Source organism: Lontra canadensis, unplaced genomic scaffold (assembly GCF_010015895.1).
Source record: "Lontra canadensis isolate GAN:19392208 unplaced genomic scaffold, GSC_riverotter_1.0 scaffold49, whole genome shotgun sequence".
NCBI lineage: Eukaryota > Metazoa > Chordata > Mammalia > Carnivora > Mustelidae > Lontra > Lontra canadensis.
The window spans coordinates 14,516,635-14,531,869 of record NW_022631043.1 but is presented as its reverse complement, the minus strand read 5'-3'; positions in this window follow the sequence as shown (position 1 = coordinate 14,531,869).

The following is a 15,235-nucleotide window of genomic DNA, read 5'->3' as shown; positions in this document are numbered from 1 at the left end:
ACACAACCCTATAACGTAAGTCCCTGCTCTAGTGAAGCATAGATTTTGGTGGAGAGAGGACAGTGATGAAATAATGACACATGGGGATAGCTACTGACTGAGGGACTGAACAGACGCAAAGTATTGAGAATGGAAAGAGCATCTCATGGAAGGTCCCCACTCATGTGGCAGTCAGGAGGAGGACCTCCTGGGGAAGGAATGGATGGAGGGAGAAGGAGAATAAGACAGAGAAGAAGTAGAGCATTCTATACAGAGAAGATAGTGTGTGCAAAGGCCCTGAGGGCGCAGGGAGTGAGGCACATGAAGGAGTCTGAAAGAGTGTCAGTATTATAGTGAGAGACAGAAGGTGCTGAGGTGGAGCTGGAAAGTCATGTAAGGGTCACATCCTTTAGAGTTTGGGTCTTTGTTTTAGAAGTAATGGATGGCAAAGGATTTTTAAGCAGTGGAGAGGCATGATTAGATTTCTATTCCATGGGGAGAGCAGCTTGGAAGTACTGTAGCCTTCCCCACAAGACAGGATGGTTGTTTTCACACAGTAATGAAGGCAGATAAAGGAAGTAGAGAGATCAGAGATTTTCTCTTTAAAGTTCCAGGGTGGTCTACCGGGGAATTTGGAGTCTAGTATTTACTCTGCTTCATACAAGTTATGTGACCTAAGGCAGATAACTTTCCATCTCTGATCTTTATTTTCCTTGTTTGTCATATGATGGCATTGGTAGATATGGTGATGAGAAGTCCACAGCATATTCTGGCACAAAATTAACCTGTTGGTGCTTCTGTTCTGTAGAGAACTTGAAGAGATGGATTGACCTCCGAGCCAGATTGTGAGGGGTTTGAATGCCATGCTAAGAAGTTGAACTTTATGCAGCACAAAATGGGGTCCCCTGGGAGGGTTTGAGCAGAGAATGGGAAAGAACAGGTCTGTGTATTAGAGAAGTTATTCTGTCTATAACGCGTGATGGATTGATGAGATCCAGGGGCGGTGGATTGTCTTAGGAAGCAGTCGCCAAACACCCTGGAGGGAGATAAGAACCTGCGCCAGAGCCAAGGCCGTGGGGCTGGAGAGGAAGAGCCCATTCCAGTATGTTGGTGAGGTTGCCTCCCCCCTTGCCCAGGCACCTGCGAGTAAGGACAGGGTAGTCCAAATCCTAGCCACACCATTTCATTTTTTTTTAAATTATGTTCAGTTAGCCACTGTATAGTGCATAATTAGTTTTTGATGTAGTGTTCAGTGATTTACTAGTTAAGTATAGCCCCCAGTGCTCATGATAGCACGTGCCCTTCTCAATACCCATGATGCTGTTACCCCTCTCCCCTCCCTCCTCCCCTCTGCAACCCCAGATTATTTCTCAGGGTCCATAGTCTCTCCTGGTTCACCTCTCTCTCTGATTTCTCCCCCTTTGGATTTCTCTCCCTTTCCCTATTGTCCTTTGTGCTATTACTTATGTTCCACATATGAGTGAAACCAAATGACAATTGTCTTTCTCTCCTTGGCTTACTTCATTAACATAGTCCCCTTCAGTCCCATCCAAGTGGATATAAAGGGTGGGTATTCATCCTTTCTGATGGCTGAGTAATATTCCCTTGTGTGTATGTCCCACATCTCCTATCTGGGCAATTGGCTTTACCTCTGAGTTCCAAGCTTCTCACCTGATACAAAGGAATTACTACTATTCGACAAGAACTGTGAAGATTGCAGGAAAAGTATGTAAAATGTTTCGCGCGTGCCTGGCATGAAGCCGATTCCCAAAGACTGGCAGCCAGTGGCACAAGCATCTTTTCAGCAGGATGCGGAGTCTAATTGGATATGATAAGCGAGGGAGGAGGATCAGACTTGCGCTGTAGAAATGTTCTGGCACATGGACTAAGACACTTTTCAGCCAGTAATACTGGCTGGCTTCCCTCCTGGAGGCTCTAGGGGAGCATCTGTCTCCTTGCCTCCTCCAGCTTCTAGAGGCTGCCTGCATCTCTTGGCTCGTGGCTCCTCCCTCCACCTTGAAAGCAGCAAAGTTCCCTCTCTCTGAGCCTTTCTTCCATAGTCACGCCCCCCTCTGACTATAACTGGACAAGTTCTTGCTTTTAAGGATGCATGAGATTACACTGGACTCACCCAGATAATCCAGGAAAATCTCCCTATCTCGAGATCCTTAACCACATCCGCACAGACCCTTTCACCTTGTAAAGTGACATAGTCACAGGTCCTGGGGATGAGGACGTGAACTTTGTTTTGGGCACCGGAGGCCTTATTTTGCCGGCCGCATGAGTATCACACAGGCACTGTGATCCAGCCCAGTTTGGAAGCCCATTCGGCAGAGCTCTGAAAGCCATGGTCATTACTGTGCATGAAAGAAGGAGGTTCCACAAACACTTTTCTCTCTGGAACAAGATGTTCTCATTTGTTGTTCAGCCCCCTCAAGTAACAAGTGTCTCAGGAGAAAGGAAGGACCGTGCTCCATCCTTCCTTCCCCGACTCATTAAAATCCTCTCAAGCACAGTGGATAAGGCGTACCTCTGTCCCCAGGAGTTTCCAGACCAGCCACTGAAATTCAGCTTTCCTTTAAGGCAGCACTAGCTCCTCCTAATCAAGACATAACACATGTCTCTGCTCTCCCTCAATTAGAAAGGGCCATTTGAGAAAAGAGCACTCTGTTTTTCTCTTACTCTTAGCAGGAGAAAGAAAATGGGCTTTGGAGGCTGAGATAGTGGCACAAAGCGAGGGCACAGACAGTAGCTGTGTGACCTTGGCCGAGTTACTCAACAACTCTGAATCTCTCTGATGTATAAGATGAAGATGATGTCCATCTTGTAGGGTTGTGGGAGTGTGGGCATGGGGGGTTGATGGCTGATGGCTCTCTACTGTGGATGGAGGGAGAGGAACATTTTCTAAGTGTCCAGTATTGTCTTCCATATCATGGTATCCAAATGAATGGTCACTTACTATCTGAGTAACAAACCACTCATGTTCGCTGAGTGCTATTATAGATTACAAAGTAATACATCTACTTCCTCCCTCGATCTCCCAAAGATCCCATTGTGGAGACCAGAAAACAGCTCTAGGGGCTTCTAAGATGACTGAGCTCCTTTGTAGCACATCTTAACTCCAAGCCCTTCGCTCTCCCTCCTGCCCCTTCTGCTCTAAGTTCTCCTAGAGGGGCTGCCTAATGATTGACTTAAGGTGGGTGAGCCTGCCCCCCTCGATGATTTTTTTAGGGTTCATCCATGCCCCAGGGGTTCAACCACAACCCCCCAAATATTTACACAACATCATGGATGCAGGTTGGAGTTTCTTCTTCTGTTTACTTGAAGCACTGCGTTTGATGATGGTAAGAGAACGTAAAGGCAGCTCTCGTTCAAGCTACCCCAGATCTTTTTGATGTTTTCTTATCTTGCCACTTCTTTTTTTTAAAATAAATATATCACATTTTCTTTTCTTTTTTTTTTTAAGATTTTATTCATGTATTTGACAGAGAGAGAGATCACAAGCAGGCAGAGAGGCAGGCAGAGAGAGCGGGGGAAGCACGTTCCCCACCGAGCAGACAGCCCGATGTGGGGCTGGATCCCAGGACTCTGAGATCATGACCTGAGCTGAAGGCAGAGGCCCAACCCGCTGAGCCACCCAGGCTCCCCTTATCTTGACCTATCTTGTGGTGGGAATCCCCACACGTCCAGTGGAGAAAACAATGCATTTAACTGAGCTCTCTCTAAGTCAGGCATAGATCTTAAATTTGGAAGTTAAGGATGTGAAGAAACAGGCAGGGTAGAAACTGCTAGCTGTATACCAAATATCCATTTCCTCCTTTTTTCTTAGTAACAGAAGGCCAGCTGTATGAGAGCAGCCGTGTGCTGAGCTCAAGCATCACATCTGTCCGTTTCTTGTTCTTGGGGATAGCCGCGGCTGTGTGGGCAGGGCTCAGTGGGTAGGGTTTATAGGAAATCTTACTAAAGGCAGTTGACACAGCTGACAGACCAGAGCTTTTGCACCTTTTCTTACTCCTTCATCACTCCTGAACTGTGGATGTGATGGCTGGGGCTCCATCAGTTACCTTGGGTCTTGAGGCAACCTTGACTATGGAAGCTGCCATAAGTAGTAGGGCAGAAAGATAAAAGCGGCACAAATCCCTAATAGTAGAGTCACCAAACCAGTCCTACAGAGACTATCTCCAGACTTTTCCACATGAAAGCAAAACAAACCTCTATCTTTCCAAAGCCACAGTTATTTGGAAGTGCTATGTGTTGTTTTCATTGCTATATGCAGCTGAACCAAATCCTAACTGATACAGAGATGCTCTTCTGGACCTTACAAAACTGGCCACAGTTTATTCCAGTACTTTATCTGAATTTCTTCACCTCTGGCGGTGAAGGGCCAGGCATCACTAGTCCCTTTGAAAAGACATATTATCCTTCTTCAAGTTGGAGCTGAAACTGAGGGAGAATTTCATGCCTTGAGGCACCGCTGCATTTGAGCACCAAACCAAGCAGTTAGAATCCCCAAGTGAAAGTATTCTCTTCTCCTTCCTGTACTTCTGTTAAATCTCACTTTAAAAAAAAAATTATTTTTTATTTTACCAAAATGTACATAACATAAAATTTGCTGTTTAACCCTTGCTAAGTGTACAGTTGTATGTCAGTAAGTGTGTCCACATTGTTCTACAAACATCAGCGTCCTCTATCTTCAGGACATTTTTCATCTTGCAAAACTAAAACTCTGCCCCATTCCCGACGGCTTCCCATGCCCCCTCCCCAGCCACGGGTAGCCACAGTTCTGCTTTCTGTCTCTATGAGTCTGATGACTCTAAACACCGCATGTGGCTGAAATCAGACCGCGTTTGCCTCTTGTGGCTGGCTTCTTTCACTTAGTACAATGTCTACCAAGGTTCATCGGTGTTGGGGTTTGTGTCAGGGTTTCCTTCCTCTGTAAGACTGAATCCTAGTCCGCCGTATGTGTGCACCACCTTTTGTTTATTCATTCATGGACTCCCAGATTGCTTTCACCTTTGAGCTACTGTAATTGCTGCTGTAAGTGAGTGTACAAATATCCCTTTGAGACCTCTTTGAGACCCTACTTCCAGTTCTGGGAGGGGGCGGGGATAGACCCAGTAGCAGAAGTGCTGGATCATACAGTAATGCTATGGTTAATTTTTTGAGGAATTACCGTACTGTTTTCCATGACGATGCAACCATTTTTTGTTCCCACCAGCTGTGCACAAAGGCTCTGCAATCTCCATATCCTCAGCGTACTTGTTACTTTGGTGGGTTTTTTCCTTCATAATAGCCATCCTAGTGGGTGTGAAGTGATATCTCATGGTTTGGATTTGCATTTCCTCAATGATTAGTGATGTTGAGTGTCTTGCTGATGCATGCAGGCCAGGTCCGAGGACCCAGATTTGGGGACCCAGAGAGAGGGTCCTGGGCTTCACACGGGACAGAAATCAAACACAAGCCAAAGAAAGTGAAAGTAGAGTTTATTGAGTAGCATAAAGTACAGAAGGTAGACAGAAGGATGTCTGGGAGACTCGGAAAGGAAAGGAGAATGAGTCTTGTCATCACTTGGGGTTAGGGGTATATATTGGAAAGGGATCAGGGAATGTGTTCCTTCAGGAATCCAGGATAAGGTCCAATCAAAGGCAAGGGACAAGTGAGTAAAAGGTGTGATTTTTAGAAATCACTGAAGTAGGGGGTGTTGATGCCAATGTTGGCCAAGGTTTGTTTGAAACTGATGACCTGGAACAGGTTTGGGATCCGGCTCTTTGTAGATGTGATCAGGTGTCTGGGGGACTAAGAGAAAGAGAATGATTAACCCTCTTGCCTCCCCCTTGGAGTGGGAACATAGCTCCTTTGGTTTTTACTCCAATGTAAAATATAGGATGTGAGTAAGCGGGGACTAGCTGAGAAACAGCACAGACAGAGCCTTTCTAAGCTGGGGTCCCTCAGGCTTCACTGGCTTCACTTTCTCATGCTTATTGATCATTTGTGTATCTTCTTTGGAGAAACATCTGCTCATGTCCTATGCTCGTTTTTAAGCTGGGTTATTTGTTTTTTGTTGTTGTTGGGTTTTAGAAGTTCTGTATACATTCTAGGTACTAAACCTTCATCAGATACACGATTGGCAAATATTTTCTCTCATTCTGCAGCTTACCTTTTCACTCTGTTGATGGTGTCCTTTGTTTTTAACACTTTGATGGAATCCAACTTGTCTTAATATTTTAAAAAGGTTTTATATATTTATTTGAGAAAAAGAGCAGGAGCAGGGAGAGAGGGAGAAGCAGACTCCCCACTTAGGAAGGAAACTGAGACAGGGCTCAATCCCAGGACCTTGTCATCATTGACCCGAACCAAAGGCAGATGCCCCTCCAACTTGCCACCCAGGTGCCCCCCCCCAACTTGCCCTGTTTTTCTTTTGTGGCCTACAGCTTTGGTGTCATATCCAAGAAATCACAATCGTATCCAGTGTCCTGAAGCTTTTCCTCTGCATTTTCTTTTAGCAGTTTTATAGTTGCAGTTCTTTTATGTAGGGCTCTGGTACATGTGGAGTTAGTTTTTGTATATAGTGTTAATTAAGGAACCAGCATCGTTCTTTTGTGTGTGGATTTCCAGTTTCCCCAGCACCGTGTGTTGAAAGCTTCCTGGTGGATATTTTCCCATGCTTCATTCATACATACCATCCCTAGTCATGGCTCTTATTATAGCCAGTGAGCTAGATATTTTCATAATCTTCTTGAGTCCCTGTGATGACTCCAAGAAGAGTCTACAGTCAGCATAGGCTAGAATATATTATAGTAACACACGCCCCCCAAAATCTCAGAGTTTTATCTGAATAGTTTCTCTCCCTCGCAGACATGACTTTGGGTCTGAGCAACTCTCTACATGCTGGCCCAGGATTCCATATGGACCTTCTATATCAACATTAATTCCACAGTTTCTGGATTAGGGAAAAATAGAGTAATGAGACTCCAACACTGACTAGTAAATGCTTTTTCCACTTGGAAATAGCACAGGATACTTGCATTCATGGCTCACTGGCAAAAACAAGCCACATGAACAAACCCAACTTCAAGAGAGCAGAGAACTACAATTCCCTGTGTGCTCAGAAGTAAAGTAGAACCAGATATTGGTGAGTAATAGTAATGCTTTCTACTGACAGGTATGATTATTCCCATTTCACAGATCAGAAATTGGGATGTCATAGGTAATTACCAAGCAGTTCTCTTTGGCTTTAAAACCATCTTCTCTTCCTGTTCCCAACACAGTAGCTGTTACATTATAGGCTATTTTCTCCTTAGGGAATTATCCAATTTTTCTGCCTGCACTGGTCTTTGGGATGTTTATGATGACTTAAGGAAGCTGCTTGCTAACTGTAAGCCAACTGATTTTCAATAAAACAACAAGCTTCAGATTGTGGAGAATCATTTCTATGGCTTTCCTGAGCTCCTTCACCAGAACTATTATGATTCCTAAGAGTCCCCCCAGGGCTCTTAGGAGACACCCAGGAGCTCTTTTCTTCCTCTGGTATTCAGGAAGCTTGGCTGGATCAGTCAGTATCCACGCACATACAGGCAGTGCTGGGGGCCACGAAGTAGAAGTAAATTTGCAGAGATGCCAATGTTCAATGCACTGATGTCAGTTTTAAAAGTAAGCCTTAGGAGTACATGACCCTCATCCCCTCCACCCCTCCTCTCCTGCCACCGCCAAGTTGTTCTCTGTATTTCTGAGGCTGCTTCTGTCTTTGTTCTTTTCTCTTCTGTTTTGTTTTTCAGATTCCACATATATGTGAGATTATATGGTATTTGTCTGAACTCATTTCACTTAGCATAATACCCTCTAGGTCCATCCCCATGGTTGTGAAATAGCTGAAGCAGATTAAGAGGTATACATTTTCAGTTAGAAAATAATTAAGTCAGAGAAGTGAAAAGTACAGCATAGAGAGTATAGTTAATAATATTGTAATAATATTGTATGGCAACAGATAGTAACTATACTCAGTGTGGTAAACACTGAGTCATATATAGAAGTGTTAGATCACTATGTTGTACACATGAAGCTAATAGAAGTTGCATGTCAACTCTATTTCCAAAAAACAAAAACAAAACAAAACAAAAAACCATCAAGAGTTATATGACGCTCAGCTCCTTCCCATGATGGCGGGGGGTGGGGGGGTCCTTTCTTTCTGCCAAGCCCCAATGTACTTTGTCCTTAGCTCTCCCATGACCCAAAAGCATATTCTCTGGCTCTATAATCAATATGTCCTTGTCACCATGCCATTTTTATCCCTGCATGCTGAATTTCCTCAGGTCCTATCAACTGATGGATAGAAAGGGGATTACAGTCATAGTATTTACCCCATGAGACTCCAACACTGAGTCTCTTGATCCAATGTAATCTATAGGACCACGACCTCCTAAAAAGTCTTATTCCCTCACTTGGCTCCAGAACGTCTTAAGCAAAACCTTCAATCAGACCTAGGACGGTTCGCCCACCATCATTTCACCTCCAGCTACAGGGGCAGGAACGGATAAGTAGGCAGAGACTAGGGGGTGGCCATGTGACAAATGTTGGCCAATGACAGACATTAAGCGGTCTCTTGACTGGCATGTGTGGCACAGCTTTTTTTCCCTTTATCCCGTCTCTTGGTTCCTTCTTGGAATGTAAATGTGATACTTGGAGGTACAGCAGCCATTTCTTCACATGAGGACTGAGCCAAGGTCAATGCTATGAAAATGCATCAAGAAGGCTTAGTGCCACCCTGCTCCCCATCAGACTTCCTGCTACATGGGACCTGTTCAGTTTTCTGTAGCTTGCAGTCATAGCAATCTTAACTGATGTAGCATGGCGAGACACGTTGTCTATAAAACTACAGAGGATATTAAATTGCTTTTAAGGGAAAATGCACCCATTTAAGTCAAAATGGTAGAAGAAGGGCAGGGCAAGAGGCAGGCACTGGCCAGATTCAGGAGCAGAGTCAGCACAGAAGTCCACAAAAATAGAGATCGTGGTGGTCCCTGTCAAAGAACAGTGTCTCTGCCCAACCCTGCCGCCAGTACCATTCACATATTAGTAGAGGCCAGGGCAGCGGCAGGAGCAAGAGAGAAAAGAACACTTCATAAAAATTCAGGAATTCAGTGACTTGGTCTTTCGGTAAATTGGCTCTTAGTGAATTAGCTTTCAGAGAATTGATTTTCAGCAAAGTGACTTAATGCTTGTGTTTTCAGCTGGAACCACTGCCATTCCCGGGGCTGTGGCTGGACTGAGAGGCACGATGTACGCCCACCCCCACCCCATGCTGTGTGTTCCAGAAGGGCCTGGCTGAGAGCGGGTCTGTCCCACAGCCCTCCAGGGATCTCAGTCTGGCAGCTCTTTTCCCTCCCCTCTCTCTGGAGTTTTCAGGCATCAGCCCCTGGTGGGGCACAGAAGCAAACAACCTCTGCTTGGAATACTGGAGTTTTGATGCTGGTCAGGCTCTCGTTGTCTGCCCCTCCTCCTCCAGTGTTTGTTCTCTCAGGAGGATCCTAAGTTCTCTTAGGAAGAACCCTGTGCAGGTGTGAGCCATGACTTTCCAAACAGGCCTCAGACTCAACCCCTGGACCCCTAGTTGAGTCTCGAGGTGAGCATACAAATCCCAAGTTCCCTGGGCATGTCTTGCATGTGACAGGACGTCAGTAGACACTTGGCCAATAAATGACTATAGTAATTACTGCCATCTATGGAGGGCCTACCGTGTGCCTTGCACTGAGCCAGATTCTTCATTTACATATACCCCAGTTCCCTGAGGCCTCCTTCTAGAAAAAACAGGAATAAAGGAAATAAAATTGACCTTCAAGAACTACATAAGGAGACATCCCCTGGGGAAACTGGTCAGTGTGAGAAGCAGGTGAGCCTCAGCTAAAGCTTAGAAACAGGTGGGATCTCTGGGCTGAAACAAAATAAAGTCCATCTTTACCCAGGGCATGGTGGAACGTGGTCATGGTCACCTGCTCTTGTTTTCATCAGCTCAGGATCCCTTGCTTTGGGGGGGGACCATCTCTTTCTCACCTGCAGTCCAGATGGTTTTAGGTGGAGAAGATAATTTTACCTCCTTTCCCTCAGACATGTATCCCAACTCAGCCCGTGAGTGTTCCCTCCAGCCCAAGGGCACATCGATTCAGTGAGTCACTTGGGGTTGTTCATGTGACCCAAGCCAAGTGAATAAGAGTCATTCCTGGGACCAGCACTGCCCCTCACTTTGTGTGTGGCGGGGGGGAGGAAATATATGGTATGTGCCTGCCTGAGGATAAATAAACCCAGAAGAAAGCACCTCAGAGGAGAGAGAGAAAGAGGGAGAGAAATTCAAACTGGATCCAGCCATGCTTGAAGCACATACCTACCCCTGAGCTTCCTGGTTACTTTAGCCAATATATTTTGTGTTAAGCTAGATGGAGTTGGGTGGATCTAACACCTGGTCTGAGTACCCAGAGGTACTCAGAGAGAAGACTTGTTCGCTGTCTTCACATACTCTGGTCCCACTGGCAAAATCACTTCTATGCTTAACATGTATCATACAGAACTTCTCCCAGGTTCCTCAGTTAGATAAATGCCACTGCGATGGACTCATCTGCCAAAATCCTGAGAGCTGTCATTGATTCTACTCTTTCCCATACCCTCCAAGTTCCACTGATCAGTGCCTGTCAATGTGGGGTAGACCCCCAAAATATCCACATCCTTCTACTCTTCTCCAGTTCTTCTGCCACCATCACGCCCGCCCAACTGCTACATAAACCTCTCACCTGCTGTCCCCATGGCAGCCAAGGTGATCTTCTAAATGTGTAGACCAGGTCGTACTGCTGCCCTGCTTCCAGCGGTTCAGTTACTGCTCGCTGGCCTCAGAAGGAAGGTTGTGCTCTGCAGGCTGGCTCACGAGCTCTGTAGAGTCTGGCTCACGAGCTCTATAGAGTCTGGCCTTGCAGCCTCGGTGAGCTTCCCCTGGTTCCTCGTGCCCCTGCTCATCTGCTCGGGCTTCTCTGCTTCCTTCCTGTTCCTTGCCCATGGTCCTGGGACCATTCCCGGACCTTGCCCATGGTCCTGCAGCCCCAATGCCTTTGCCACTGCAAGTCTGTCCTCCTGGAATATTTGTCTCCTGGCTCCCCCATGCCTGGCTCATTCTCATTTCTCTGGTCTCAGCTCCTGTGTCAGAGAAGTCAGCTTCTCTGGCTTCCTTGCTTTGGACTCAATTCTCCCTCAAGGGAACAGCAGCTCCAGGAGAGTAAATGTGACCCGACCCCCACAGTCTCTACGCCAGTGTCTGACACTGTGGGAGTTGGCTCTCGCTGCACGACAAATACCCCAGACCAGGCAGACTAAACAACGGGAACTAATTTTCTCACAATTCTAGAGGCTGGACACCTGAGAGCACGATGGCGGCGGCTGGCAGGACAGGTTTCTTCTAAGGCCTCTCTCCTTGGCTTGCAGATGGCCGTCTTGTCCCTGTGTCCTCCTATGGTCTTCCCTCCGCGTCCCTCAGTGTCCGAATCTCCTCACAAGCACACAGGTCACATTGGACGAGGGCTACCCTAATGGCCCCATTTTAATCTATTTACCTCTTAAAAGGCTTTATCTCCAAATACAATCCCACTCTCAGGTCCTGAGGCTTAGGACTTCAACATAGGGATTTTGGGGGGAAATGATTCAATCCATAGCAGGCACAATGTCAGCCCTCAGACATATTTATCACATTAGTGCTAAGTCTGCCTTCTCTGCTTTACTCTCCCTCCAGTGATCTGTTTGGCTTCCTGAGTGACTTGTTGATCTTGTTAATGTGAAAGTTCTAGTCCATGTGACAGAACTATTTTTCATCATAAATGACTATTTGCGAATTCTGGTGGTTTGCCTTGGTCCACTGTGCACTTTCATCGCCATTGGACGGTCTCCAAGGCCTCTTTACGAACCCAGCACTGACGACCCCAGTCCCAGCCTTCCAAGCCAACACTCAGGTCCTGGGATGCAGTGGATGATGGTGGTGCCACTCGTGTGGTCTTCCCTGGCCCCACCCCACCCTTCCCAGATTCTTCCTATTTTACAGATGGTCAGAGAGGTTAGGTAAATGACACAAAGTCACCTAGCTAGTCAGTGGTGGGGGAATGCACATTTGCATCTGGTCTTCTCTGGCCACAAAACTCCTATGTTGTCATGGTTCTGCAGTTCTTGCTTCTGCAAATGAATGTGCAAAAAACAGGTGGCAAATGACCACCCAGTTCCCCGGGGTCACTGGTGGCATTCCTGACATTTTCTGAGTAGTAGTGATTTCCCTGGATTCTGACTCCTACCCTACACTTCAACCCTTCTTCCTCTTTCTAGTCTCCTCACATTGGGAAGGACTGCTTGGAAACCAAAACACTGGCTGCTTTGAAAACAAGAGAGTGAGGATGGCCACAGTGAGCAGTGAGCATCTTGATTCCTGACAGAATCAAGGAGCGGGTGGCATCATGGAAGGATCTGGTGGGGCTTCAACTCCAGTCACCCTCCTCACATCTGGAGCCTGAGCCATGGGGTCCCCGGCCTTGGTAGCCTTATTTTGGCACTTTCCCCAGGCCTGGATCTTGTCAGCCAGGGATTCCAGAAAAGAAAGAGTTAAGAGCAAGCAAATGTCAGGAGTAAGTCCTCCATAGGGTCAAATCCTTCCGAAGCAGCTCTTCCCGCTTCCCCAGGCCTCTGGCTCTACTGTTGGACCAGGCTTCTGTTTCCTCCCACGTTTTGTCTCACTTGGCTATTTTGCCTCATAAGCCCTGCAGGGACTGGCCCACATGCCTGTGCCCATGAGGAGAGGCCAGGCAGCCCGGAGATGAAGAACAAGCGTGAGACTTTACATCAGAGAAATCTGATCCAGACTCAAGCACTTGCCTTCCTTGTGAATTATAAGTTGGGGACAATAGTCCCAATCTTGTAGGCCAGTCGTGAAGACAAATGTGATAAAAAAGTCAAATTCTTGGCACAGTGAGCGTTCAATAAAAGAATATTAAAACCTAGACCTGTGGCTTGGGTCTTACATAATGATATTCTGGATATCGATAGCTAATTTCAGGAGTTTATACCCACATGTCTTCTTCCCTCCCTCCCTCCCTCCCTCCCTCTCTCTCTTCCTTCCTTTCTTCCATCCTACTTTCCTTTCTTCTTTCTTTCCTTCCCTTCTTCCTTCTTTCCTTCCTTCCCTTCCTTCTTTTCTAAGAATATATACATAGACAAGGGTTTGAATTCCAGCTTAGCTGCCAATCAGCTATGCGACCTTGGACAAGTGACTTCACCTTTTAAAGTTACAATTTCTTTTTCTGAAAAATAAAAGTAAAAGCTATTATTTAATGGGCCATATGCTTTCCTGGGGGGGGGGCAGTGACACACTGTCATTGATCCTCTTAACCCAGCAAGGAAGGCATCTTCCCTGCTGTAGAGAGGAGACACTTAGGGCTGAGGTTACTCAGCTAGTGCAGAGCTCAGGCAGGATTCGACTCCTGAACTTCCAGGCTTCAAAAACTGCTGCTCTTTTGCCTGTGCCTCCCTCTTCCCCAGGAGGCTGACCATGCTGTCCCTCCCACGTGGCTCTGGTGTGAACACAGAAACAGGGGAGGTGAGACTGCTCTCTGTGTTGCAGAAAGGCAGAGGAAGTGTCGGTCATTATTCCATCTTACCGGCTGGCTCCATATGTGCCCTCCCTTTGGGACCTTTCAACCCACCACATCTCCAGTGGGAGGAAATTGCCAGCAGACCTACTGCTCTGTCCCCCAACAGCTTCCTCCTTGGGACCTGGGGATGGTTGCCTTGGGAACTAAGCAATTTCCTTGCTGTCTGCCCTGAAGACAGGCACACTGAGAAAACTGCCAGGGATGGGCTTCTGCTGCATTATGTGGTGCTGGGGCTATTGGCTTGGGTGGTCAAAGATGCCGGATGCTTGGGCAGAAACCAGGAGATGTGAGGCTGGGGCAAAGGGGGTAGACTTGTAGAAATTTGGATAGGGACCAAAACTGAAGTCAGGAAGACCATCCACCAGAACCCTAAATCTGAATGGCTCCTAGACAGAAAAGGAGATGAGAGGATGGAATGTGGGGAGACCACAAAGAGGAAGAAGGGTTGAAGTGTAAGGTAGGAGTCAGAATCCAGGGAAATCTCTACTACTCAGAAAATGTCAGTGTCAAGGCTCTGAGAGGAGGGTGGGAACCCTGGGTATAGGCAGAAGGAGCTGTCAAGATACTGACCCTGCCCAGATGAGCAGGTTCAACCCATTCTTGCCTTTTGTCTCACAACCCTGAGGGAAGGACCTTCAGGATAGGTCAGTTTTGCTCGTTGTTCATAGACTTTATTTTTTAGAGAAATTTTATGTTCATAGTACAATGGAGTGGGGAATAAAGTTCTCATGTACCTTTGACTCCAGACATGAACAGCCTCCCCTACTCTCAACACTCCCCATCACATTTATTACAACCAACAAACCTTCACTGACATATTATCACTCAGAGTCCATAGGGCACAGTAGGATTTGTTCTTGGTGTTGTATATTCTACAGGTTTAGACAAATATATAGTGACCTATCTCCATCACTATAGTATCATATGCAACAGCTTCCCTGCCCTGAAAACCCTCTGTGCTTCACTAGTCATCCCATAAAACCACTGTTCTTTTTTTCTTTTCTTTTTTCTTTTTTTTTTTTTACTGTCTCCATGATTTTGCCTTTTCCAGAATATCATATGGCTGGGATAATATAGTAGGTTACCTTTCCAGCCTTTTCTTTCATTTAGTAATGTGTTTTTAAGGTTCTTTCATGTCTTTTCATGGCTTAATAGCTCATTTCCTTTTAGCACCAAGTAATATTTCATTATCTGGATGTTCCAAGCTTTGGCAATTACAAATAAAGCTCTATAAACATCTGTGTGTAGGGTTTTGTATGGACAGGAGAAAATATCAAGGAACACGACTGCTGAATCATATGGTGAGGGTATGTTTAGTTTTGTGAAAAACTGCCAGAAATGAGTCAACTTGATGGTAAGAGTTGCTCAGACATGAAAGAGCTCCTCAAAAGATGGTGAGAAAGAGTAGGGTAAAGGAAGTATGGTGGAAATGGAGATGCAAAAGAAGGGCAGGTAGAAGGTGAAGACAGTAAAGATTGACACACCTACTTCACAGTTGCCAAGGCTGGGTCTAGTTGGAGACCTTATCTTTGCTTGACCTTGATTCAGCCTTCACTGAGCTACAGCTGCCAACTCAAGTCACACCAGCCCGT